We start from the raw sequence: 26,839 nt of genomic DNA on the forward strand, positions 1-26,839 counted from the left end.
TTTTTCTCGAATGTACTTTGTTTTTATTTTAACACTCAAATTGCCTTTAGCACTTGCAAACAAACTCGCAGTACCTTAAGAAAAAGAATTCTAATAAGTGTGAAAAATATTACAAGATTTAAAGACTTGAATCAAAAGGCTAAATAAAATAAAAATCTAGACAAAACTTGAAGAATTTTAAAACTTGAAACAGTAAAGTTAGAAATAAATAGGATTACCAAAAAGAATTACTTTTGAGAATGCGGAAACTCGATGATAAATACTAAAGACTAGAATCAGTAGGTAACTAATCACAAGATAATGCAACAAATTAATCGTAATGGAATCTTCAATTTTCTTTTTGATGTTGACCCTTACTTTTCTATTCGTTTCGTATTGTTTTTTTTTCTTTGATCCTATAATTTATCCCTTTAATTTTGTAGTCCACACATACAAATGAATAATACACTACATAATGCAAGCCTCGTTGGACGAACTGGCTTGTTAGACGAACTCGCTTGTTGAGCAAGACAAGGTAACTCGCTAGGTGAGTAAGCTCACTAGGCAAGATTTGCTCTTTAACTTCTCTCGCTGGTCGCAATAAACAAATTGCTAGGCGAGAGGGTCATTCAACAAAACCCATAATTTTACACAGAATGCGCTTCACAAACCCGTAACTCATGCAGATCAATTATTTACACTTAACAATTAATTAGAACAAAATACAAAAAAAACAAAATAATTTCTACGAATCAAATGCAGAACACAAATATGTCAAGAACACAAATATTAATTTTTTTTAGGGTTTTCTTCATAAGACAAAAAAGTAAGATAAAATAAAAACATGATAGAGCGGTGTAGCGAAATGGTTAACATGTACAACAAACTAAGAGGGGGTGAATTGGTTTCTTATCGCAAATCGTGCCTTTAAATATTTTCTCGTATTATTTAAATTCCTTAATGATAAATTAAAACAAATAAGAGATTAAGGATGATAGAAAATTGCACATGTGATTTTTATCCTAGATCAAACCACACAAATCCTATGTTCAGTTGTTAATCTCAAATGACAATCAATGCTTCACTATCATAAACCAAGAAACTGTTACAATCACAAAGAAAATAACCAAGTTCACAGTTAGAACACCTTTATTGTTACCACAAGAGATGAAACTCTTTTCCCCTAAAACCCATAAGGGATGAACACCTCTTCCGTATGCTTCACGAAGGATGATCGCCACCTTTGAATTTTCACAAAGGATGACAGACTTTAACTTAGAAAATACAACAACCCTCAATCACAACTCCCATCAAAGTTCTTGCTCTATGCCAACACCAAGTTCTCAAAACCATAAGCACAAGGGTTACACAAACCCTAGAACACATTTATCACAGCATACAACAAAACAAATAAGGTTTTCAAAATTCAAGTATTTTGTTTGTTAGAATGAGGGTCCCAATCTAATTTATAGAGATCTCACTCATGGATACCTCCAAAAGCCGGTTGTTTAAATAATCGATTATGCATTTAATGAATGCACAACGGTCAAAAACTTCCTTGAAAATTCTCATAGTTACTTGTGATAATCGATTATGACAACTCATAACCGATTATAGATAATCGATTATCATTAGTTTGTAATCGATTATAATGGAAGACCATCTAAGACATACATTGGACCTCTTACTAGAGCCATGGCTAAGAGAGTTCAAGAGGAAGAAGGATCGCTTAATATTTTGCTTCTATGGAAGGTGAATTATCTTAAACCTTCTTCTCTTAATTAAGCATGTTTACTTTGTTTTGTAGGATTAAATAAATTGGAGGGAGCAGCTGCCAGCATGGCATTTGGCACGAGAAAGGAAGGCCTGGTTGGAGAAGCTTGCTGCCAAAGTCATATGCGCCCAGCCAAAACCCCAAAATAGCCCAGCGTTGGATGAGAAGATGCTTCAAACACGTGAGGAGCTGACCTGGAGCAAGGCATGGGATTTGCTGGAAGGATTTGGCGTTGCTGTTAGGCTTCCCATTTGAAATTAGGCGGGATTTCATTTCAGAAAAGAGACCCATATTCACTTATAAATAGGAGGGTTTCTTCCTTGTATGGGTACTTTAGAGCTATGCCCAAATGCTGAGAAATATATTCCAGTCTTGCATTCTGCTCTTGAGTCAAAATTGCTTGCTAATTCTTCATTTTCTCTCAAGCTTCCTTCCATTATATGAAGGCTTTCTGAGCTGAGAGGCTTCACTCATTTTACCTTGCTTCATTCAAACATCTCCATCACCATTTACTCCATCAATTCCACTGCACACCAACACATCTACCACACCTCTGATCTGGGAGCTTCAGGCCACTGGTTTCCTCTGGAATTTGGCTCCATCAAGTGGTATCCAGAGCTTAGGTTCTCCATGCACCAAGGAGCTAAGCATTTATTCTCATTCTGCAATTTAATTCTGCTGAATTTCATCTCTGTTTCACTTTTCTGTTTCTGTTTCAGTTTTCTGTTTCTGTTTCAGTTTTTGTTCTTTTAATTCTGCTTCTGTAATTTTGTTCCAGCCTTTAATTCTGTGTTCTTATAGTGTTTTATGTCCATTTTTCATTTTAAACGGTGAATCATTTCTTGTTTGAGTCAATTCCAGCTTTGAACTTTAAATTCTGTTTTGTCTAAAGTCTTGTGCAAACTACTGTTGCTGTTTTATCGTTGTCACTGTTTTGAAATTGTTTCTGTTGAGTTCTGTGCTTACCAGTGCTATACAAGCTGTTTGTTACCATTAGAGGCAGTGATGAGTTGATCTAGCCTTGGTAATATAGGCTGAAGCATCCAATAAGCCAAACTGGTTTTAAAATTCTGTTTAAATCTGATGCAGAATTTTGTTTGCTGTTCTAAATCAACAAATCTGTTTTCAGCTGGTTTTGGTTGATTCTAAAGCTTGATACAACATTGTTTAATGTTGTTGAATGATGCTAAGAGTGTAGCCAACCGTAATAAGCAATGAAATGCAATTTGCATAGCTTGGTTGTGCATAGACACTAGTCATTTGCTATTTCAGATTTAAATTTGGTTTATCACCGTGCCAATTTTCATTGCATAGTTTAATCTGAGTTTGGTGATGCTAAGCATCTTTAATTCCAGCTTAGATCTGTGTATTCACATTTCCTAGAGTCTTTTCCTTGCTGATTCAAACTTTGATTCCATAAAACTGAATTTGGTTGGTTATTTTGGTGCCATTTTACTGCATAAGTGGTACAGCAGTAGGGAATTTCGAAAATCTGCTGTTTCCTTGCTGTTTTATAGCTTGAGCAAGTTTCAATTGATGGTTCAAAGTTGCTAGTACTGTTCATTTGGTCAAAACATGACTTATATGCAAATTTGCATTTGAAACCATCAATTTTTGAGTGAAAATGGAAGTGAAACAATGATTTCGAATTATAGGCAGTTCCTAAGTTGTTTTAAGGTCTGAACATGTTCAAAATCATCATTAAAAATTGTTGAAACTGTCCAAACAAAGATTGAAACATTTCCATATAGTTTTGGATCTCAAACCACCAAATTCAGTTTAATTTTTCTGGTGCAGTTCTGTTTTCCAGCTGCTGTTTGGTAATTTTGATGCAAAAATTCATTACTGGATTGTGAAAAAGCTGGTTCCATGATTAAAAATGAAATAGATGACTCAAAGAAGTAATATCAAGTGATAAAAAGCTGTTGAACTGTGCAATCCAGATTACAGGCCCTAAAAAATCAAAATTCAAAAATCTGAAAGTCATTGGGGCATTTTATCAAACAGTTTTGAAAATTATCAAACAGTTTGCATTTGGAATCATTTCTGAACTGTGTTTGCGTTTTTAACTGCTTTCTTAATTTGTTATAGCACCTTTGGTAGGTTCCTTTTGTGTACTTGCTGTTTTTTTTCCATACCTAGTTCATTTGTTTACCACATTTTTGGCTTCCAAAATTGTCAATTATTGCTGGAAATTGGTGTGGAAAACTGGTGCAGAATGGTAAATCTGGCTTGGTTTGTTTGAGTGGATTTAAGGTACTGTGATAGCTGTTGTGAAGCATCCAGTTGCAGAAACCTTTACTTATAATGGTAGCATACTAGGAAGTGAGGGGAAAGCTGAAATGAAAAGCAATTAGGAGCTCTTGAGTAGATGCAACTCTGTTGTCCAGCAGCTGCAGAATACATTACAGCAGCATAATTTGCCACCAGAATTTGAACAACTTGCATACTGTTTTTAAGATACACTTGGCAGCAGTTGAAGATTGAAGTCCACACTGTTTTTACACATTTAGTTGAGCTTGTTTGAGTACTCATATCACGGAACCTTGTAGTTTTTTAATTATATTTCTGTTTTTGTGCCAAGTGACTTGGGAAAATGCTTTTGAAGCAATTCCAAGCTCACAATTGAACATTGTAATAGTCCAATTTCGTTTTCTTAGTGTGAAAGTGTGTCAAGGGGCTCCAAGTGTCACTTGCACTTTCACTTAGGGCCGTCTAGCATTTACATTCTTGCATCTTTATTGCTTTCCTTAAATGTCTTGAGTAATCCTTTTGTTTTTAGGTCTCCGTGGTATTTAGGATAGCATAGCATATAGTAAACCTTTCTTTGGTTTGTAGGTTCATAACATTTAAAATGAATTTGAAGAATTTCTACTTAGAAACTAAAGTAAAAGAACATTCTAAGGAAACTCTGGCTAAGGAAGAACTTGGTTTCTAAGCTTGTCCATTTGTGACTCACCTCTTTTTCTTGGGAGCTACTTAGAAACATCTTTTACTTCTAGAATCTCTTAGAAATTTTTCACCAAAAACAAAGAAAGTTTGTGAAAATCTTTTTTTTCATTCATTACTTGTCAAACATTTTGAAAACCTTTTGAAAATTTTCCTTTGACAAGAATGAGTCAATCAAGTGTGCAAGGAAGTTTGAAACCCAATAGTGAAATGTCTTTAAGGGAAGAATTTGAGCAAAGATTTGAACAAAGGGATAAAGAGATTAGTGAGCTCAAATATATGATTAGTCAACTTTTGATTAATCAAGATAAAAAGAAAGAGAGGTCTTCCCATAGGAGAAGAGAAGAATCATCATCTTCTCCAAGTGAAATTGAGCAAAATAGTAGTCATCACAATGATGACCACTACCAAATGCCTCCTAGAAGACAACATAAAGTTAGAGAGCATTACCCAAGAGAGCCTAAGATTGATCTTCCTTCCTTTCATGGAAAAGATGATGTAGAAGAATACCTAGAGTGGGAAATGAAAGTTGAGCAATTGTTTGAGTGCCACCAAATAGATGATGAAAGGAGAGTCACCATGGCTTCTCTAAGCTTTCAAGGTTATGCCTTAATTTGGTGGACAACCTTAGTCAAGGACCATAGGCTAAGACACTTACCTCCCATTAGGTATTGGAATGAAATGAGAGCTGCCTTGAGGAGGAGGCATGTACCAGCCTACTATGATAGGGAGATAATGGATAAACTCCATAAACTCCAACAAAGGAACATGAGTGTTGAGGAATATAGACAAAAAATGGAATTACTCATGTTGAGGGCTGGGATAAGAGAGGAACCAAGAATCACAATTGCTAGGTTCCAAAGTGGACTCAACTATGACATAAGAGATAGGGTTGAACTTATACCCTACAATGATCTCAATGAGTTAGTCCAACTTTGTGTGAGGGTAGAGCAGCAACTCAAAAGAAAAAGCTCTACTAAGAAAGATTACCCTCATAGTTACAAGAAAGAATATAAGAGGGAGGGTAGTCTAATTAAGCCAAGATATGAAGAATCTAGAGAGAGGGAGAAAGGGAAAGAAAGAGCCAAAGAACCTCCAAAAGATAATAAAAGTAAGGAAACCAAATGCTTTAAATGTGGGGAAAGAGGGCACTATTCATCTGAGTGTCGAAATAGAAGATCAACTTACATTCTTGAACATGAGAGTGAAAGTGAGGGTTCTTCATGTAGTGAGTCTGAAATATCCACTTCTGAAGAAGAAGAAACTCTACCTTGTGATGGAGATTTACTCATGGTGAGAAGACTCCTTGAGAGCAAACATGTAGAACTAGAACAGTCACAAAGAGAGAACCTATTCCACACAAGATGCAAAGTTTTAGAAAAGACATGTTCAATGATAGTGGATAGTGGCTCTTGTTGCAACTGTTGTAGTTCTAGAATGGTAGAGAAGCTTGGCTTAACCACTACTCCTCATCCTAAACCTTACAAACTTCAATGGATCAAAGAGGATGAGGAATAGTAGTTAAAGAACAAGTAAGTGTACCCATTTCCATTGGCAAATATGAAGATCAAATTGTTTGTGATATAGTACCAATGGAAGCTGGGCACATATTACTTGGAAGACCTTGGCAATATGATAAACAAGCTTTACATGATGGAGTCACCAACAAAATCACCATTCAACACAAGGGAAAGAAAATTATTTTGTGTCCTCTTACACCTTCACAAGTAAGAGAGGACCAAATAATTCTTAAGAAGAAGTTGGATGGAGAAAAGAAAAAAGAAAATAAGAAAGAAAGAAAGAATTTGGTAACCCATGCCTCAGCCCATGAAGTTGTCCAACCTCAAACCTTGAATATTTCCAAAATTTTTTTTCTTGGACAACCTCATTTCCTTCTTTATTGCAAAGAGGCATTTGTTTCAATCACTCATGAACTTGGTTCTCTACCAAAGGGGATGCAAAAACTTTTAAAGGAATTTGATGATATATTTCCCAAAGAGGTACCAAGTGGATTACCACCTTTGAGGGGAATAGAACATCAAATAGATTTGGTGCCTGGGGCAAGCCTACCCAATAGGCCAGCCTATAGAACCAACCCTATGGAAACAAAAGAAATAGAGAAACAAGTTAATGACTTGTTGAACAAAGGGTGGATCCAAAAGAGTTTAAGTCCCTATGCTGTGCCTGTGTTGTTGGTCCCTAAAAAGGATGGGTCTTGGAGAATGTGTACAGATTGTAGGGCCATCAACAACATAACTGTCAAGTATAGGCACCCCATTCCTAGGCTAGATAACATGTTGGATGAATTACATGGAGCAAATCTCTTCACCAAAATTGATCTTAAAAGTGGATACCATCAAATAAGAATTCATGTGGAGATGAATGGAAAACTGCTTCCAAGACCAAGTTTGGTTTGTATGAATGGTTAGTCATGCCCTTTGGCTTGACCAATGCTCCAAGTACATTCATTAGATTAATGAATCATGTGCTTAGGGAATGCATAGGCAAATTTGTAGTGGTCTACTTTGATGACATCTTAATCTATAGTCAAAGTCTTCAAGAGCATCTTAAACATATCAAGGAAGTCTTGCTTCTTCTTAGAGAACACCACCTCTTTGCCAACTTTGACAAATGTACTTTTTGTCAAGAAAGTGTGATTTTCCTTGGTTTCAAAGTTGGAAAAGAAGGTGTGCATGTTGATCCAGAGAAGATCAAGGCTATACAAGAATGGCCAACCCCTAAAAATATAGGAGAAGTAAGAAGCTTTCATGGGCTAGCTAGTTTTTATAGGAGATTTGTGAAAGACTTTTCCACCATAGCTGCTCCTTTAAATGAGTTAGTCAAGAAAGATGTTCCTTTTCTTTGGGGTGATAAGCAAGAGTTGTCTTTTGAGACTTTGAAACATAAGTTAACTCATGCACCCATTCTCGTTTTACCTGATTTTTCCAAAGCCTTTGAATTAGAATGTGATGCATCTGGGATAGGTATAGGAGCTATTTTAATACAAGGAGGACATCCCGTAGCTTACTTTAGTGAAAAACTTAGGGGACCTACCTTGAACTATCCTACCTATGACAAAGAGTTGTATGCCCTCATTAGAGCTTTAAAAACTTGGGAACATTACTTGGTTACTAGAGAATTCATCATCCACACTGACCATGAATCTGTCAAGTACATAAAAGGGCAAGCAAAGCTAAACAAAAGACATGCCAAGTGGGTGGAATATCTGGAGCAATTTCCCTATGTCATCAAACACAAAAAGGGGAGTACTAATGTTGTTGCAGATGCTTTATCTAGAAGACATGCATTATTAGTAACCCTAGGATCCCAAATATTAGGATTTGATGACATAAAAGAGTTGTATGAAAATGATGAAACATTTGCATCCACTTATTCATCATGTCTTAAGAAGCCTTTTGATGGATTCTATCTTTCTGAGGGGTATCTTTTTAATAAAGGAAAACTTTGTATACCCCAAGGATCCATTAGAAAACTTCTTATCAAAGAGAGTCATGGAGGAGGACTTATGGGCCATCATGGAGTTGATAAAACTCTAAACATTTTGAAAAGTAAATTTTATTGGCCACACATGATAATAGATGTTCAAAGGCATTGTTCTAAATGCATAGCTTGTTTACAAGCTAAGTCAAAGATTATGCCTCATGGACTCTATACACCTCTTCCCATAGCTAATACCCCTTGGGAGGACATAAGCATGGACTTTGTCCTAGGATTACCAAGAACTCAAAGGGGTTATGATTCTATCTTTGTGGTAGTAGATCGTTTTAGTAAAATGGATCATTTTATACCCTGCCACAAAGTAGATGATGCTAGCTATATATCTCAACTCTTCTTTAAGGAAATAGTTGTCAGAGGCGGCTGCAGCGGAATGGTTAGCGTGGAATAACAAACCAAGAGGGTTTTTAATACTAACTTGTGCCTTTTAATTTCTACTCAGTTAAACTTACTTAGCAATTAATATTGACAAACAAAGAGAGTAAGGTTGAGAGAAATTTGCACAGATGATTTTATCCTGGTTCGGATCTTACCAATCCTACGTCCAGTCGCTTATCTCAAAACAAGATAAACAGTTTCACTAACACAAAACAATTACAAACTACAATCACAAAGATACAATTTGTAAAAGTTTAGAAACCACCTCTCTTGATGTCACAAGAGATGAGACAACACTTCCTTTGAATCTTCACAAAGGATGAAACACTTCCTCCGAATACTTCACGAAGGATGAACACCTCCTCCGAATACTTCACGAAGGATGAACTTCCTCTTCCACACACCTCCTTAGACACACCAAGGATGAACCAGCTATTCCTCTATCACCGTAGCAGTATATCACCAACTCTACAGACAGAGTTTCCTTAGCTGAGCAAGAGCACACAATTCTCAAGAGTTTCTGAGTATATGAGCACAAGGGAAGAGTTTCTCCAGTTCCTGGATCTCTCTCTTGAGAGGAAATGAGAGTCTATTTATAGACTCATCCAAAAGCTCTTCCATTTTTCGTTTTCAGCCTTTCACACTATGTTAATCGATTAGCTACAGTGGTTAATCGATTAGCACCCCAACGGATAGTCCAACGGCTCTTAAAACGGCTAGTTTTTCAAACGGCTCCTGTGTTAATCGATTAACAGCCCTTGTTAATCGATTAACGTTAATCGATTAACACCCTCTGTTAATCGATTAACACTGCAATGCTGGGCTTCTTCACGGCGCACTGGAACAATCGATTAACACCCTCTGTTAATCGATTAGCACTGCACAGTTTTGGCTTTTTGGTTTATTTTTACATCACTTTTGAATGTATACATAAAACTACTAATTTTCCTATGTTCATACAATTATTACAAAAGATTACAAGTCTTCAAAAGATCATTCTTCATGAGTCTTGGTTGTTCTTGACTTGATTTGGATATCATCAAAACTTCATCTTCATCATTTTGCTAACAATAGTGAGATTGCATGGTTTACCCAAATCTATAGTGTCTGATAGAGATGTGAAGTTCCTAAGCCACTTTTGGAAAACTTTATGGGAAAAGCTTGGAACTAAACTTCTATTTTCTACTACATGTCACCCACAAACTGATGGACAAACTGAAGTAGTTAATAGATCTCTATCTACATTATTAAGGGTAATATTAAGAGGTAACAATAAATCTTGGGATGAACATCTACCTCATATTGAATTTGCTTATAACAGGGTAGTCCACAAGACTACTAATCTTTCTCCTTTTGAGGTTGTTTATGGTTTTAATCCTATCACACCTCTTGATTTACTACCTCTTCCAGAACCATCTCTTTTTCTTCATAAAGAAGGTGTTTCTAAAGCGGAGTTCATCAAGAAGTTACATGAGAAGGTCAAAACCCAAATTGAAAAACAAACTCAAAAATATACAGAATACAACAACAAAGGGAGAAAGAAAATAGTTTAAAGGAGACCTAGTTTGGCTTCATTTGAGAAAGGAAATATTTCCCTCTCAAAGGAAGTCCAAACTTAGTCCAAGAGGAGATGGTCCATTCAAGGTGGTCAAAAGGATAAATGATAATGCATACATCTTAGATCTTCCTGAAAGTTATGGTGTCAGTCATACTTTTAACATCTGTGACTTAATTCCTTTCACAAGAGATGATCAACAAGATGCAACAGATCTGAGGACAGATCCTTCTCAAGAGGGAGGGTCTGATGGAAGACCATCTAAGACATACATTGGACCTCTTACTAGAGCCATGGCTAAGAGAGTTCAAGAGGAAGAAGGATCACTTAATATTTTGCTTCTATGGAAGGTGAATTATCTTAAACCTTCTTCTCTTAACTAAGCATGTTTACTTTGTTTTGTAGGATTAAATAAATTGGAGGGAGCAGCTGCCAGCATGGCATTTGGCACGAGAAAGGAAGGCCTGGTTGGAGAAGCTTGCTGCCAAAGTCATATGCGCCCAGCCAAAACCCCAAAATAGCCCAGCGTTGGATGAGAAGATGCTTCAAACACGTGAGGAGCTGACCTGAAGCAAGGCATGGGATTTGCTGAAAGGATTTGGCGTTGCTGTTAGGCTTCCCATTTGAAATTAGGCGGGATTTCATTTTAGAAAAGAGACCCATCTTCACTTATAAATAGGAGGGTTTCTTCCTTGTATGGGTACTTTAGAGCTATGCCCAAATGCTGAGAAATATATTCCAGTCTTGCATTCTGCTCTTGAGTCAAAATTGCTTGCTAATTCTTCATTTTCTCTCAAGCTTCCTTCCATTATATGAAGGCTTTCTGAGTTGAGAGGCTTCACTCATTTTACCTTGCTTCATTCAAACATCTCCATCACCATTTACTCCATCAATTCCGCTGCACACCAACACATCTACCACACCTCTGATCTGGGAGCTTCAGGCCACTGGTTTCCTCTGGAATTTGGCTCCATCAGATTATCTTGAGGGAAAATGAGATTTTTCGATTCAAAATAAATTTTAACGCAACTAAAGGCAAATAATACTTGGAATCAGTGATAAACCATAACCTATACATGATTATACTCAATTACAAAACCTTTAACATAAAAATAAGTATTCACAAATATCTTCTTGCAACAAGAGCTCTTGAGACTTGACTTTAAGACATCATCAAAACATTGAGATTCATCTTTATATGAACAAAACATTCAAACTAGAGCTTGCTTTGTATACCAAAAAGATATGATCATATCCAAGAAAGATAACAGTCATTTTTGATAGGAAAATATTAGATGGGGGTGAATAGTGTTTTTAAAACTCTTTCACAAAGCAGCGCCTAATGAATTTGTAAGATATATATAATTTAAATAAGATGTTTAGCTGTTGGTTTCTATAAAGGATGTATAAGGAAAATGTTTTAAAGACCAAAGTAGTAAAGCACAAATTTTATATTGGTTCAATCAATTCTAAGCTACATCTAGTTCTACCTTAAGAACTCTTAAGGGGTTCCACTAATCTTTACAAAGATTACACGAGTTTTACCTCTCTAGGTTTACAATGAGTATTAGCACCACCCCTGGTTCACCTAGTCAAAATGACTAGTATGAATTTAACCACTCCTAGTATACAAGTATTCTAACCACTTCTGGTCTCAAACCTAGACACATGTCTAGACTGTTTAACTCAACTAAGCTAAAACCAAGTGTTTTAATTCTCTTTAGAATGTACAATAGAATCAGTGTTAAGAGTAAGTACAGATTGGTAACTCTCAAAGAGAGGATAAAAACAATACAATGACATATGAGATTTTTCCAAGTATCTTTCTCTAGAAAATATAGTTTCAGATGATATATGAGCGGAGTAAGAACAAGCTTGTTTTTGAGTTCAAATGATCTTTATATTATCCTTCTTGTCTTCTCTTCAAGCTTCCATCTATTTATAGCTTTTCTGAGAAATGACCGTTTGATAGAGAGGTTGACTACATGTTGAGCTGATAGCCTTTTTAGGTGAGAGGTCAGACTCAACTCTACTTTGCAGAGGTATAGTATTTTGTCATAGCCTTTATCAAAACATAGCTTGTATGATGTGTTAGAGCATAAATATTCAAGAGAAATATTCCCAGAATGCTCTTCATATCTCTCAACGTCTTTATTTTATGTGCACTGATTTTGATAAAGTCTTTGTACTTTTTTTTTATTTGCACAAATATCAAGAACAAGGTGTACAAGCATTAAACCACTTTATCGTACATACATTAAATAATTTGAAAATTGATAAATGTTAAGATGTATTGCGTGTTTAAAGCATTTTGTCATTTGTCAACTCATTAATAAATGCATTTTTTAGTAAAGCATTCAACATATGATTATCAGATGGTATAAAATATTAGATGCTTTTTCTAAAGCTGTTTGAGATATGCAGCGTTTAACGGGCTTTTGTTAAATGATACATTTTGCAAGATGATTGCTTGAATTAACACTGTTTGAATAAACCATATTTTAAGCTTGAGTGCTATTATTAAGATAAATGCTTTTGTTCATATAACGTTTGGTTGTAAGATGTTGTTCATTTAGACGTTTAGACCCTATTTATAAATAGTTGTTTATTACACATATCGTCTATTAGACGATTCTTTAATAAAGGTAGTTTCTTTCTTTATACGATGTTTATAAAACTTTTTCATCGGACAACATAGTCTAGTAAACATTATTATAAGCTTGTATTCGTCTATAAAAGATATTCCAAATATTATTCTATTAGACGCTATATCTTTAAAACAATATTTCATTTAAAGCGGTATTTCATTTAATGTTTTTATTTAAACTTCAAAATTTGAGTTGCTAGATAGTCTAGTCTCTAGATTATCTTGTCTTAACAATGTTCCCCTTTTTGATGTTTAACGAATACCCATTCTAAACGAGATAATTTTGAAAAGTTTTCTAGATCGGAGCGTGTGTACATCGTGTAATGTATAAAAGTGTTTACAAATTTTTCAAAGATATCAAATTTTCTTTTAAGATTTTCATAGTGTTTATATATCAAAACTCGTATTAGAGCATAATATATAATGATCAGAACAATTGTATCAAAGAAGATATTTATCAGAGCAAACAAATATAAAAATAATTACTTTTTCAATATTTTCGCAAACTTAGAATAATCTTTAATCTATCTTGAAATTCAAGTAATAAAGCGCATGCAATGAAAGTAAAAGAGATAAGGAAAGAAATACAATAAATGTTAACACATGTATAATCACAGTAAGTATATATGTAAATCAACCAATTCATACAAAATATGTTGCAGTCATGGAAACATATCCATTGACATCATCAAAAGCAACTATATGTGTTGTCATCATAAAAAACAAAAGACCATATAAGGAGTTGAGCTTACAATTTATATTGCTGCCCCTATCAACAACTTCCATAAGTCATAACTAGATATGGCAAAAAAATCTATGCCAGGAAATACTCACAGATAAAATTCGCGAATGGTAGTTGATACTCGCGGGTTTTTACTACCTACGGGTTGCGGGTATTTTAATACCTGATATCAACAGGTTCGGCGCGGATATTATACTACCCGACCTACGGGTACCCGTTACCCGCAAAAAATAAAAATAATAATTTAGTTTATATTTTATTTAATTATATTTGATTTTAAATAAAATTAATATATATTTTATTAGGTTAAATTTAATTAAAATTTAATTTAATTTATATTTAATTTTATTTATATTAAATTTTATATATTTTTGTTTGTAATTTTATTTAAATTTTATTTTAAAAATGCATAAAATATATATTTTTTAATATTTATGGTTATACGAGCCACATGTTTTAAGATATCTACGGGTTTTTTTGAAACAGGTACCTACGCGGGTAGTGAGCAGGTGATACGCTGTCGTTGAAGCAATCAAATTAATACTACTTTTCAAGGCAACTTCAGTATTTCCAAGTAGTATTCAAGAAAGTAGATAGGGTTAAAGTAACCTTGAGTCGTCTCCCAATGAATACGGAATTGCTTTTCATTATTTGACTCTTATGAATGCTATGCAATGTTTAAGAATAAAAGTGATGTTTGGAGAATATATGAAGAACAAATAAGAAACTTAGAAACAATTATGATGAAATAGGCTAATTCCATTGCTTTCCCAAGATAGATTCATCATCGGTTATCCACAGATCATTGTTCAATTGATTATTGTTCAAGTTTAAAATTAATTAAAGTAAATTCTTAATTAATTTGAGGGCGATCATGCAGTTAACCAAAGTAGATTCTCAATCAAATGCAAGACCTTTCTAGATTATTCACAATGAATTTAACCAAAGTACATTCTTAATCAAATTCTGTGTTTAATCATTTCTATTCTTAAATCTCCTAACCAAATTAAAAGCTAATTAATCAAAGTAAATTCTCAATTAATTATAGTTGAAATTATTACCACCAATCAAAGTACATTCTCAATTAATAGAAAAATCTCATTTTAGCATATGAAAATTCCTAAGTTTAATCAAAGTAGATTCTCGACCAAACCTAGAAACCCTTGAACTCATATGATTAATATGCATGAAGATTCAAACACCTTATGATGCAAAAATTATTGCTTTTAATATGATTGAGAGATGAACGACATAGAAAGAGAGCAACTCAAATCAATAATCAAAAGAAACAATTGCATTAATTCAACTTAACCTCAAAATCCATAATGAAATTACAGTGGAATAGCCCTAAAAGCTTAGCCCTCCATGAATGGAGTGAAACACATAACGATATAAAAGTGAGAGGAGTGGTGAATGCTTGCTTCCAGTGGAGGAGTCTGAGAATGAATGAGTTTTGATTTCTGCCTCCCCCGGGTCTCTTTATATAGGCTTGATTGGGCTTGGACTATGAATCTTCTGTTAATAAGATCTTTTATCTTATATCTAATATCCTTCAAATATTCAAAAGATTTAATTGGTTTTTGAGAATATTTGATAATATATTTTCTAGATACAAAAAGATTTGGCAAATATTATCTTTTGATTTTTATTGATATAGTTAAATAAGGTTATTATTTAACAATATCAAATAAAATATCTTAAGATATATTTTCTCTAAATTATCTTTTAAAATAAACTTTCCCAAAATTACATTTCAACCCTTTTTAATTTATTCAAAATTGCACAAAAGTCCAAAAATTTCCTCTAATTGCACTTTAGCCTTTTTTTTCAGAATTGCAATTCAAACTTTAATTCCAGCTGCATCAACAAATATTAGACTATCCAAAATGATTTATGCAACTAAAATCACATTTTAAGCCTCTTTAATTCTCAAACCCGATAAAGCCAATCATCACTAATCTTATTTTAAATCAATCATTTAAGCACAAGAATCTCATCAAAAATTTGAATTTTAAAACATAAATGTGGACATAAATATGCACTCATCAGCAGGTTACAAGTGAAATTTTCATTTTGTGGATCTGGTTGCGAGTAGGCACTATTTGTAACGGACCCGACCCATTGCCATCCCTAGTCATAACTCATTGATGCAAAACATATGTGTATTAGAGAAAGACATCAACCTTTTATGCAAAACATGTGTATAAGAGCTATCAGAGCATAAATGCATATGTGTATCAGAGTAGAAAATTTTTCAAGCATAAGCATTCATACGTGTATCCGAGCATAAATATTCATACACCTATTATACCATAAATATCATATCTAAGTCATATGTATACCAGAGTAGATGACTAGACGATTTGTAAGAACAAATGGATATTTATATTTCAATAGATAAACACTTTAATCATAGATGAAAGATGTACGCACCCTAAATGCAATAACCTATCATTACATTTCTCCCCCTGAATGTAATACCATATTAGTGTTTACTATTATTTCTCTCCCTTATTTGATAAACATTGAAAAGGGTATAGAAAAAACATCATAGCCTAAAGGAAGAAAGAGAGGTGGTGGAGAGAGTTGGGTGTGATTATGGTGGTGGTAGAGGTTGGGTTGGGTTTCCTACATCGAGTTCTTCAAAAAATAAGCTTGTAATTTCTTCATGATGTTTCTTAATTGAAACAACTTCTAGCCATAGTCAAAACATTTTTGTTATATGCCTTAGCTACAGATAAGGATTAGTGCCATTTGGAGATGATGTTATTGACACTAAAGAATGTTCTTTGAACTGTAGTCCTTTACTTCCTTTACATAATTTTCCATATGAGTTTGAGCAAGGCTAGTGTTCAACAATATCTAGTTGGTGAGAGCCTTAAGATAGTGCTTAAGATAGAGTCTTGTTGGTTTGTGTTTGGGAGGGTTATCATAGCTAGCTTTTCTTACCATGAAGATATTGTCTACAAAGATGTTTCTTGGTTGTTTAGTAGACATGGAAAAAGATGGATACAAGGTTTTTTTGTGAGTGTTTGAAGACTTGGGGTTTTTGAGTGTGAAAGGTTTTGAATGTGTGAGGGAGGGTAGCATAGTTCTTAAGAGATTCTAGGAAAACTTAGAAGTCTTTGCAAAAGAATGTGATGGACTTGAAATGTTGGCTTTGGTTTTATAGAGTGAAAATGGAAGTTACTTTTTTAAGAATTAATGGTTTTGGGAAACGATGATCTATGAGTCATAATTCCCATGAAATCACAATTCATGCATTGTGTATTATTAGGTAAAGGTGGTAGAGATTTGAAATTCTCTTTAAACTAGATGGTCTTTAAGAGGTTCATCTAATAGGGTTTAGTACTAAACATAGTTATGCATGCAATATGAGGTGTCTTTAGACGATGTGTCTAGACCATACAATTGATTATGACATCTTTAGAAGATATGTTTTAAGATGATTTGTACTAGATGCTATGTGTAAGCACTAGACGTATTGAAGTGGAACATTCATTTAATGAGTTTCTTGCATAAAATATTTTTCAAGTTTTCTAATCTTTCTTTAACTAAAGGTTTTGTGAAAATATCAGTAAGTTGATTTTAAGTATTCATATACTTGAAATCAATGATTTCTTTTTGGATATATCACAAATGAAGAGATGTTTTACTTCAGTATGTTTAGTTTTTGAATGCATAATAGGATTTTTAGATAAAAAAATAGCAGCATTATTATCACAAAAGACAGAAATTTTACTCTCGTATACGCCATAGTCTTCAAGTTGATTCTTGATCCATAGAAGTTGTGTGTCACAACTGGGTGTTGATATGTATTCTACTTTGGCTGTGGAAAGAGTAATTGTTCCTTGCTTCTTGCTTTTCTAGGATATTAGGTTTCCTCCTATGAAGTGACATCCTCCACTTGTGCTCTTTCTCTTCGCCTTATCTCCAACATAATTTTCATCACCATATCCCTACACTCTATACGTTCCTCTTCCTTTAAAGTAAAGACCAAGATTAAATATTCCAATGAGATAATAAAAGACGCGTTTAATAATAGTGAAGTGAATTTCTTTAGGATCTGATTGAAATCTAACACACAAGCAGAAACTGAACGTAATATTAAGCCTAGACGCTGTAATATATAGAAGTACACATATCATCTCACGATGAATGGTGTTGTCCACTTTTTCAAAGCTCTCATCTAACCTTAAGCTATTTGTTGGATGCATTGGAGTCTTGATTTCCTTTGCCTCTTCCAAGTTGAACTTCTTAAGCAACTCTTTAACATACTTCATCAAGTGAATGTAGATAGCCTTTGCTTCTTGCTTGATTTGCAAACCTAGGAACAACTTCAGTTCACCCATCATTGATACGATCATGTCCAGGAAAGAGTACGATCTTTTCTGAATTTGAATCCTCAAGGGCACAATAAAAATAAATCAGAGAAGAACGCAAAATAAGACAGAGATGGGGACACCATAATCTAGCAGATTGATAAGTCAAGGAAGATTCGCCACAAAGATGTTAATCTTTTAAAAGAATCAGAGTTCTAAACCAAGAACCCATAGAATTCCCTCTCAAAAATGCAAATGTATATATTATGACTAAAAAATGTCTACATATGTATTTGGTGTCCCTATATATAGGTACAAATGTTTAAGGCACTTAAGAAACCCTAAAAGAAAGCCCAAGGACATTGAAACCAAAAATAACTTGAAAAATAGAAACAAATTGTTTGCAATTAAAATAAAAAAATACAATTTATTTAATTTCCTAAATTATTCTGCTCATGATCTTCAAGTTCTTTAAATTCCTCTCTTCAAGAAAGATTATAAGATTCAAAATTCAAGGAGACGTGTTTTGATCTTTGACCTTGTCATAAATCCTTTGAATTGCAAATGTTATTCTTTAAGTTCTTCTCATATATGTTTCAATAGATAGTCCTCTATCATACCCTCCTTCTTGAAGAGGATTGGTCCTCAAATTCATACCCGTTGAAGATTCTTTATCATTCTCCCTTTGCTTAGAGAGAATTCGACTCGAATTCTAGAAGATCATAAGCACAACAAAAAACATAAATCAAAGACACAAATCTAGAATAATCCAAAATACATATCTATTAAAATGAGATTTGGATCCTTAAAGAAGTCACTTTCTTATTATCAAAGATTTGGAGGTCCCCCTCCAGGTTCAAATACCCATATGCAAGTATCATTAAACAATTTTAAATTAAAGATGCAGTGCTCAAAGAAGATCAAAAGAAAACTTCCCAAATAAACAATTAAACCATAAGTATGACTTTGATTATCCAAATGAATTGACAAACAAGCTAACAAATTATCAAAAACAAGTTTTTTGAGTTCTAAGCTTGTGTCTTCCTTTTCTATCATCTTGTCTTGTTTCCAGTGTGATGCCATGGTTTCTTGATAAACAAATCTTCCCTAGGCAACAAAACAAAAAGAGGCCAATTAGTATTTTCTTTTATTGATAAATCAGTATGCTCTCTTCTTTTTCTTTCTTTTCTCTCTTTTTCTTCTTTCTCCTCTCTTTCTCTATTTTCTTTTTCCTCTCTCGCTTTCTTTTCTTTTTCTTCTTTTTCTCTATTGTCTTTCTCTTCTATTTCTCTATTTTCTTTCTCTTCCTTTTCTTTATTTTCTTTCTCTTCCTTTTCTCTATTTTCTTTCTCTTCTTTTTCTCTATTTTCTTTCTCTTCCTTTTTCTCTATTTTTTTTCTCTTATTTTTCTCTATTTTGTTTCGCCTCTCTCGCTCTCTTTTCTTTCTCTTGCTCTCTTTTCACTTTCATCTTAATTTGATACTCACAAATTGCTCTAGGAGATAAAGGTGTTAGGGACACCCTTTGCCCTTTAAACAAGAAAGAATACTTATTGGTTAGACCCTCATGGGTTACTTTTCTATCATATTGCCAACGTCTTTCCAACAACAAGTGACTCACCTCCATAGGTACCACATCACATACTACCCCATCAACATACTTACCTATAGAGAATGCAATATTCACCTGCTTATCCACCACCAATTCTCCATCCTCACTCAACCATTATAGAGCATAAGGACTAGGGTGTATAGATGTCACCAAACCAAGCTTCTCCATTAGCCATGTACTTGCAACATTTGTACAACTTCCTTCATCAACGATAAGTGAACACACCTTTCTCTTAACCATACATCTAGAATGGAAAATATACCCAACAACCTCCTAACCATCAAAAGATCTCCCTCCAAAGGTGGTATTTCACACTTGTTGATAGGGGGAACAATGTGAATGCTAAACCTAGTTCCCATGTGGTTGGTTTTTGATGATGACAACACATATATGTTACCATGACAACAACAAAAATGTGTCCTTATATTTTATACATATGTTGCTAAACTGATTGTTATGCATACTCATTAAGATCATAAATGTGTTTACTTTTGTTGTATGCATTCTCATGTGTTCATATGTTAAAACCACTTGCACAAAGCAAATCTGTATGAAGTAATCGATTACACTGGATTAGTAATCAATTAAGTTCATCAGATAGCTTATGCTTAAATATGTGGCAAACTACACAAGTTTCAAATCAATTACATTATGTGCAAAATCGATTAAAACTCGTGTCTTTGCAAACACCTGTTTGAAATGTGCAATGATGTATTTTTGAAGAAAAAGTTTTCAAAATTGTCTAAGTGTAGGACTTAACCGATTACACTGTTTACGTAATCAATTAAGTATGGTATTATTTGAAAATTGTTTTCAATCTAAGTCTAACTAAAATAACGGTCATATTTTTAAAAGTTTTGACTTACTGTTAACATGCAATCAATTACATTATTTGCGTATTCGATTAAATCTATTGCAATGTAATCTTGTTATAACTCATGCAATCAATTACATTATTTGCGTATTCGATTAAATCTATTGCAATGTAATCTTATTATAACTCATGCAATCAATTACATTATTTGTGTATTCGATTAAATCTATTGCAATGTAATCTTGTTATAACTCTGATAAAGCATAACTGATTACACTATTTTTGTAATCGATTAAAGTGCGTCTGATATGATAAAATCTATATAATTACGAGTTGCACGTTGTATTAACAACTTTTGACACTTTGATCATTTTAGAATTTTCACATCTTATATAAGAGAGTTTGAGAAAGAGATTACAGGTGTGCCTAGTGCTCCAAGAATCAAGAATCAAAGAACTTGCAGATTTTGAAGAATTCTTATTGGCTGATCACTTCTGCACAATTCAGGCGTATTCTTTACTGATCAAAATTTATTTTGCAATCTAGAAGATTGTTGTTTTCCTGTGCGTGTTGCCAGGAAGAAGAACTTGGTGTTCTTGGTACTTTGAGAAGGGTCTCAAAGGGTTACTGCAGTGAAGAGGATTGTTCTTCTGTAGGGTGTGTGTGCTATATTAGATTGGTATGAGTTAGAGAGCATATTTACATTTTGATGGTGTGGTCTATGTAAAGCTTTGTTGTAAAAACTCAAATCTTTATAGTGAAAAGTCTTTTAATCTAAGGTTGATTGAAAGAGACTAGATGTAGGCATTGAGGCCGAACCAAGATAAAAATACTGTGTTTGTTTCCTATCCTTTATCTCTCTGCTGCATTATTTTGATATTTCTATTGTGCGCTTTAAAGATCATCTAAAGTTTCCAAAAAGATTACAAAAGAAAACGTTTTTATTGATTACCAATTCACCCCCTCTTGGTAAGAGAAACAAACCATAACTTTTCTTATAATACTCCTTGTCCTCCTTATCACTACTAGATGATTCTCCAACGGAATGCTCACTAATGTACTCCCTATTCTCCTACAACATCATAGTTCTCCTATTGGGACAATTAACTGCTTTATGTCCCCTACCCAAACATTTAAAACATTTTATTGAACTAGAACGTGAATAATCATCATTATTAGATTAGGAAGTTACTTTACCACTTGAAGACTCTTTTTCCTTTGATTTAGAAATTGTAGAAGTAGCTCCCTCCTTCTGATATTTCTCCTTATCCCTCCATAAGGGGATGACTTCCTGTAGGAACTTCTACTCTTGAGTTGTTGTTCCACTTTGGTTGCTTGGTAAATAAGATCCTCCAAAGTCTCATAATGGTGCATTTCCACCACATCTTGAATCTCCCTATTTAATCCATTCAAGAATCTAGCCATAGTAGCCATAGGTGTTTCTTCTACATCAACTTTCATTAAGGTAACTGTTAAGACCTCAACAAGTGTACCGAATCGTATCAAGTAATAAATATGGTAACACCAAGTATCGTTTCCCAAGAGATTCACGGCCTAAACAATTATGTGATTTCTTGATTAAATATGACTTGAGAACAAAATCTTTTGGTTTAAAATGCAAAAAAAAAACATGAATGCAAGTGTTGATCAATTGACAATAAAAATTCTCAGGTGATTGGTTTGTGAAATATGGAATGATTATCTTGTTGGGGGTTCGACTTATCCTATCCACTCTTATTGATTTATGAATTCGTCTTCTTCATTAATGTTAATGCTACTTTCTAATTTACTTTAGACCCGATGTCTCGGCGAAGAAAGCCTATATTGCACATATTGCACAAATTGACCTTGATCCACACTTGGGTGAGGTTTCCACCCTTGGTTGAAATTACCTTGGCAGAATTGATTGCCCATATAGTTGACGTCTTCTTGGGTCTCCACTGGAAAAGCACATTGACCATTGATATGATCACCACCACATAATTCACAGAGTTTCTGTTGAACGTGTGAAACATCAAAGTTCCTCAAGAATCATGCTCAGACAACAACATTCATCAAGAATCATGCTTTCAAATGCTTTAAACATAAAATGCATGAACTTACTTGATTGAAGATGCACAATACAGTGGAGAATGCTCAATGAAATTGATGAACCAAACCCTAACAACAAGACTCAAAGAAACCCCAAACTTGAATGGAAGAGTGATGCACAATGGGTGGAGAAAAGGGTTTTTAGATGGGAGGATGAAAGGGAAAGTGAAGAGAACACTTTAGGAGAGTGTGTGGAGAGGCTAAAATGAGTGAAAACGGAAAATGGCTGCTAGGGCGAGACCTAGGGTAACAAAAGTGTGCAATGGGCCAAACTTACGCTGAGCCCAATTTAACATAACCCTAATCTGCCAAAAGTCGCACTCAACGCTCCAAACTGGCGCTGAGCGGCATGCGGGATTCACTTTCCTCTCTTCCTAGTTCACCCTAAGCGCCCGTAATCAAGGGCCCCTAGCTCCAACTCCACAATTTCGAAATTTCACATGTTTCTCACCTCACTCACACATCAATTCAGTTCAAACAATGCACAATAGACAAAAACAAAACAACACATAAAGATAAGGGTTTAGAGAACTAGGTTGCCTCCCAGTTAGCGCTTGTTTAACGTCACGAGCCTGACACATGTATCTTTCAGCACCCATCAGTAGGTGCACCTCTTCTTATAAACACCCATCAGTAGGTGTTTAATCACATATCATCCATCAGTAGATGTTAATCTTCTTCAATCTTATCGTAGCAACATCCATCAGTAGATGCTGTGCCATAGCAGGCTCATAACCAAATAACAAAATTATAACTAAAATTTAAATTACATCACCAAAATAAAAAGATCAAAGTTTTTAAATCACTGGGGTGCCTCCTAACAAACGCTCTTTTAACGTCACTAGCTTGACCCAATAAAGCTCAAGTCCAATCTTCTATGTTGGTGTTCCTCTTGCTTTCATCACACCAACTCATCAACAGCTTCCTGTCCACCTTTTTTACTCTTCTAGAATATGGAGCTTCAATCTCTATTACTCCATTATCTTTAAAATCTTTCACAACCCACAACTTGTTCTTGAATCTCACCGGTGTGCCAAGTTTGAGTTGTTCATTGACTGAGCCATGATGAACCATCTTCCCTTTACCATCTTTTTCTTCCTCCTAAACCTGTGACAAGAAACAATTTTTACCTTTGTTGACCGGCTTAGCATCTTCAGGCCTAGTCATTAGTGCATCTTCATATGCAGCTTTATGACTAATCTTCTTAACTTGAATCTGCTGCTCCGCATTGAAGACATTAAAGATCACCTCCTCTTCTCGGTCTTTAAGTGCTATCGTCCCATCATCCACATTGATGATTCCCTTGGCCATTTTCATGAATGGCCTTCCAAGGATAATAGGAATCTTCATATCTTCGTCCATTTCCATTACCACCAAACCAACCAATAATCTAAGTTTGTCTATGCAAACCACAACATTCTCCGCCACACCATAAGGCTTTTTGGTAGATCCATCCGCCAATAGCAAAGTAACCTTAGTAGGCTTCCTTTTAAGACCACCAATCCTTTCAAGCACAGATAAGGGCATCAAATAAATGCTTGACCCTAAATCAATTAAGGCTTTCCCTATCTCAACATCCCCTATGACGCAAGGAATAGTAAAACTTCCTGGATCTTTAACTTTTGGAGGAAGTGCCTTCTACAAGATAACACTACAATTGCCCTGTACAACAATAGTTTCCTCATCTAAATATCTCTTCTTTTTGAGGACTTTCTTCATGTGCTTCGCATAAGCAGGAATTTGCTGTAGTGCTTCGGTCAAGGGCATAGTAATCTCCAATTGCTTGAAGATCTCCTTAAAACGCTCATATTGCTTCTCTCTATCAAATTTTTCACATTCTTTAGGGTAAGGAAGAATCTTTTCAATTTTCTCAAATTTTTTTTCTCCCCTCTTCTTTTCTTTCTCTTTTCTCTCAACCTCATCTATTCTCTCTTCTTTTTCTTCTTTCAACTCAACTATTTATTTTCTCTCCTCTACTCTCTCATCACTTATGCTCATAATAGCTTTACATTCTTCCTTAAGGTTAACCTCAATATTAGCCCCAAATTGCTTCTCAACTTTATCCTCCAACTTCTTAGCCAGTTGGCCCACCTGCATCTCCAAATTCCTTATAGCAGCTTCAGTGCTCTTGTGGTTGGAGATAATTACCTACATAAATTGTTGAAAAGTTTCTTCAAGCTTTGAAGTTCTGTCAGATAATGTAGATATTTGTTGCCATTGTGATTGTTGATGCGGTGGTCTATTAAATTGTCCCGCCTGCCCATATTGCACAAATTGACCTTGACCCATACTTGGGTGAGGTTTCCACCCTTGGTTGAAATTACCTTGGCAGAATTGATTGCCCATATAGTTGACGCCTTCTTGGGTCTCCACTGGAAAAGCACATTGACAATTGATATGATCACCACCACATAGTTCACAGAGTTTCTGTTGAACGTGTTAAACATTATGCATTTGAGAGAGTTTCTTTGTCAAATTCTCCAATTGTTGAGTGATAATTTTATTCTGCGCAAGCAAAGCATCATGAGATTTTAACTGTAGGACTCCCTTCTGCTGAGATGGAGCTCCTCTTTCATTATGCATCTCATTGTCATTTGTAGCCATATTGTCAATTAATTCATAAGCTTCCTCTGGAGTCTTGCACTTGATATTACCTCCAGCTGAGGCATCTAACATCAATTTGGTTTGTGAACCAAGACCTCCAAGGAAAAGAATGACTACTGTGGCTTAATCAAATCCATGTGTGGGCTTCTTTCTTAACAAGCTTTTATATCTATCCCAGGCTTGACCTAACGTCTCCTCCATGCCCTGCCTGAAAGAAGAAATTTCCTGTTTACCCTTGTTGATTTTAGATTGTAGGAAGTATTTGTTCAAGAACTTTGCAACCACATCTTCCCATTTGGTAAAGCTATCTTCCGGGAAAGAGTTCAACCATAACTTAGCATTGCCTCTCAATGAGAAAGGAAACAAACTAAGCTTTATAGCATCATCCGACACTCCATCGATCTTTACAGTGTTGGAAATCTCATTGAAAGTTGTCAGATGCTCATATGGATTTTCATGAGACAATCCATTAAATTGGTTGCTCTTCACCAATTGTATCAACGCAGGCTTTACTTCCATGTTTGCAGCATTTACCCTCGGCCTTGCATTGCTATTAAAATGATGAGGGCCAACTACTGTTGTGTAATCTGCCAAAGTTCGTCTGCCATTATTTTCACCAGCCATCTCTTCAGTTCTCTAGTCAGATCTTTGCGGTGAAGGTTGTAAAAGTGTCTCTAAAGAAGGGAATAATTCTCTAGATGTTCGAATTCTCCTCCTCCTTCTACTCTCGTCCAATCCTTCAAGAAGAGGTTCCGAGGTTTTCTTGCTTCTAGTTCTAATTGTATCCTGCATACACAAGAAAACAAAACCCTAAAAAGCACTTTTAAAACAAAACAAAACAAAATAAAAACAATCAAATCAAAGCTAATCAATAATCACACAAATAGAATAATCAAAACTAAGTATCAAATAACGATATTTTCAACCGTTATGAGTAACCTCTATCTCTTTAACATACTCTTCAACACTCCTATTTCCTTGTGTAAGTCTTTGTAATTTGTTGAAGATCTCATTTTTATAATAAGGAGGCACAAATATTTCTTTCATGGCTACCTTTAATTGCTCCCATGTAGAAATTGGCAGCCTTCTCCTTCTAGCTATGTCCACAGTAATTTGATTCCACCAATTCATAGCATAGCCTTCAAACTCTATGGATGCCATAAGAACCTTATCATCATCCTCATAATCATAAGAGCTGAAGATTTGGTTAAGCTTCATTTCCCATGCTAGGTAGGATTCTGGGTCAATAGCTCCATTAAATTTAGGGATAGCAATCGTCTTCCACATCTTATCTTTTCTAGGCGTGTGGTTTCCAAAATCTTCTCGTCTTTGGCCTCACCTTGGTCTAAGACCATGCTCCTCTTCATCATTATGCCTCCCAAGCGTGTGGTTCTCAAACTCCTCCCTTCTTTGGCCCCTTGTTGGTCTAAAAACATGTTCATCTTCATCATTATGAGAATAACTGTGTGAATTATCGTGTCTCCTTCTCCTTCTCTCCACTCCCTCCAATCTCACACTCACATCTTCATTAGACTTTTGGAGCCTTTCAAACTACAATTGAGTGTGCTGTTGCATTTGAGCCATTTATAAGTTCAGGTTCTCAAGTGCAGCCATAATATTCGCAATCTTAGGTGATGAAGGATCACTATTTTGGGAAGAAGCCATGTCCTGCAAGAAAATGTTAGTACTAATAATAATAATATATTTAGGATCTCACCACACCTCTAAGTGTCTCACTCAAATTTCACTCGTATATCACACAAATAAGCTTTTTTTAAGTACTCTCTTGCCTTTTTTTTTCACTCAAATTCCTTTCAGTGCTTGGCAAAAATCTCCAATAGCAAAGATTGAACAAAA

This window comes from Vigna angularis, chromosome 1, assembly GCF_016808095.1.
Source record: "Vigna angularis cultivar LongXiaoDou No.4 chromosome 1, ASM1680809v1, whole genome shotgun sequence".
In the NCBI taxonomy this organism is placed as follows: domain Eukaryota; kingdom Viridiplantae; phylum Streptophyta; class Magnoliopsida; order Fabales; family Fabaceae; genus Vigna; species Vigna angularis.